This window comes from Capra hircus, chromosome 23, assembly GCF_001704415.2.
Source record: "Capra hircus breed San Clemente chromosome 23, ASM170441v1, whole genome shotgun sequence".
Taxonomy (NCBI): Eukaryota; Metazoa; Chordata; class Mammalia; order Artiodactyla; family Bovidae; genus Capra; species Capra hircus.
The window spans coordinates 38,265,548-38,268,000 of record NC_030830.1 but is presented as its reverse complement, the minus strand read 5'-3'; the positions used below and the strand labels follow the sequence as shown (position 1 = coordinate 38,268,000).

Here is a 2,453-nt window from a genome sequence, read left to right as displayed (position 1 = left end):
AGAGGAAAGAGGTTAGTGAGGAATGAATATTGGCTCATACAGCGAATAATATTTGCCATGGCAGTATATATTTCTTTGCTGTTCTCTTTTATTTTACTAATCTAAATGGAGAAACAGACTTCCCTCATATCTCAGTCAGTAAAGAAACTGCCTATAATGCAGGAGACCTAGATTTGATTTCTGCTTCAAGAAGATCCCCTGGAGAAGGAAATGGCAACCCCTTCCAGTATTCTTGCCTGGAGAATCCCCTGGACAGAGGAGCCTGGTAGGCTACAGTCCGTGGGATTGCAAGAGTCGAACAGGCCTTAGGACTAAACCATCAAATGGAGAAAGACATATAGCAGGACCCTTACTAATTGACTTCTGGTTAATGGGAACGCTGAACAGATTCATTCCCTTTGTATTTTCTATTCTATATTATCTCTGCCTTTTTATAATTTTGATATAATTCACCAAATCCAAGTTTCTGTTTTATAACAGTTTTCTCCAAAAAACTCTTGGATAAACAACCTTATAGTATATTGTCATTCTTCATCTCCGTGGGACTTGAATTACCTGGTTCGAATATTAGCACCTTTTTTTTTTCTGTCTTGCTCCTTTTCCCAGTTTCACGCCCATTAACCTTTTCCTTCTCTTTAAACATTGTTTTGAATTGTTCTTTGTCCCAAAGGTAATACCTGCTCTTCGCCCGTCAAGCTGACCTGTGATTGTATCACCAGCTGAAGCTCAGCCTCTTGGCAAAGACCACAGTTCCTTAGGGAATAGGCATCTTATCCCTGGCAGTGTGTATCCAACCCTCTGGTGGCCATGACATCAACTGCTTCTGAATATTCCCTCCAGTTGAGGGCAGGAACCGTGTGTGGTGCCTACTAGCCCAGTATTTCTCAGACTTTAACGTGCAAACAAATCCCCTGGGATTCCGTTAAAATGCAGATTCTGGACTTCCCTGGTGGTCCAGGGGTTAAGACTTCTGGCTTCCACTGGAGGGGGCACGGGTTCTCTCGCTGGTCAGGGAAGTTCAGCATGCTTCGTGGTATAGCCAGAAAGGAAAAAATAAAATAAAATGCAGTTTCTGATTCAGAAAGTCTGGGGCAGAGCTAAGATCTTGAATTACAAACAAGTTCCCAGGTGGTTCTAATGCCACTGGCCCACATACCCTGGAGTAATAAGGAATTTAAACATATATCTGAGTGAAAAAGAAGGAGAAAGTGCCCACAATCCAGCAGCTCTTGATCCCCATCAGGGCAAAGACAGAGGCAAGGGAGGCATCTAGGGATGTCTCTGCAGCACTGAGGAAGGCCCCCGAGTTCAGGTACAGCCCCTGCACTCGCATGCTCTTGCCCCTGCGAGTGTGTTTCCTTACACTGTGAGTCCTAACACCTCACTTGCCCACCCTACTTTCAATCCCAGCCCCAGTCACGCCCAAGCAACATTTTGGTAGGTATTTCTTCAGAGTACTTCCTTCCTTCCCTCCTTCCCTTTTCTTTTCTTTCCTTCTAATATTTTGTGCATTCTGCTGTAGCCCTAAGAGGTTGCTCCCAAAATGGGCAAGTTTATGATACCCAGAATGTGATGCTGGTCCTGGCTGGTCACCACTCCGAACGCAAAGCAGTCATCATGAAGAACATTGATGATGGCACCTCGGACAGAATCTACAACCATGTTCTGGTGGCTGGAATTGATTGCTATCCCTGCAAAGTGACAAGGGCCATAGGCAAGAAGAAAACTGCCAAGAAGTCAAAGATCAAGTCTTCTGTGAAGTTTTATCATTCCAATCAACTCAGGCCGGCAAAGTACTCTGTGGATAACCCCTTGGACAAAGCTGTAATCAACAAGGACGTCTTCAGAGAACCTGTTCTCAAATGCAAGCCCAAACGAGAGGCCAAGTTCAAGTCTGAGCAGAGATACAAAACTGGCAAGAACAGATGGTTCTCCCAAAAGCTGCAGTTTTAGGTCTGTCTTGTTTCAGCCCCTATAAATAACCGCCTCCCCCCAATTATGTTTTATTTATTTTAATGAACTCCTTTTAAGCAACTAGACGGCCTCAACTGGCTAAAAGTTATCATCGCAGATAATAATGTTTATTGTATGTTGAGTAGTGTATTGGGAATCACAAATTTCAGCAAAATAAATTAACTGCCAAGTGGTTAGCAATTTTCCTTTTTCTTTATATCAGTTTCAGGTGCACAGATTACTTTCTAATACACACATAAACACATACGGGATCATACTGTATATGATTATACTATATGTAATTATACCTGCAATATTTTACATACAGTATTGTACTAGTTTTAAAAATATTTATTTCTTTCTTTGGCCGTGCTGAGTCTTAGTTGCAGCATGTAGGGTCTTCCATCTTCGTTGTGGCCTGTGGGATCTTTGGGTCTAAATCCCCTGACCAAAGGTTGAACCCAAGCCACCTGCATTGGGAGCCTTAGCCACTGGACCAC

At 43.1% G+C, this 2,453-nt stretch overlaps 1 pseudogene; it reads left to right on the top strand.

Annotated features, from left to right (window-relative positions):
* Nucleotides 1,544-1,953, top strand: LOC102180900 (annotated as a pseudogene).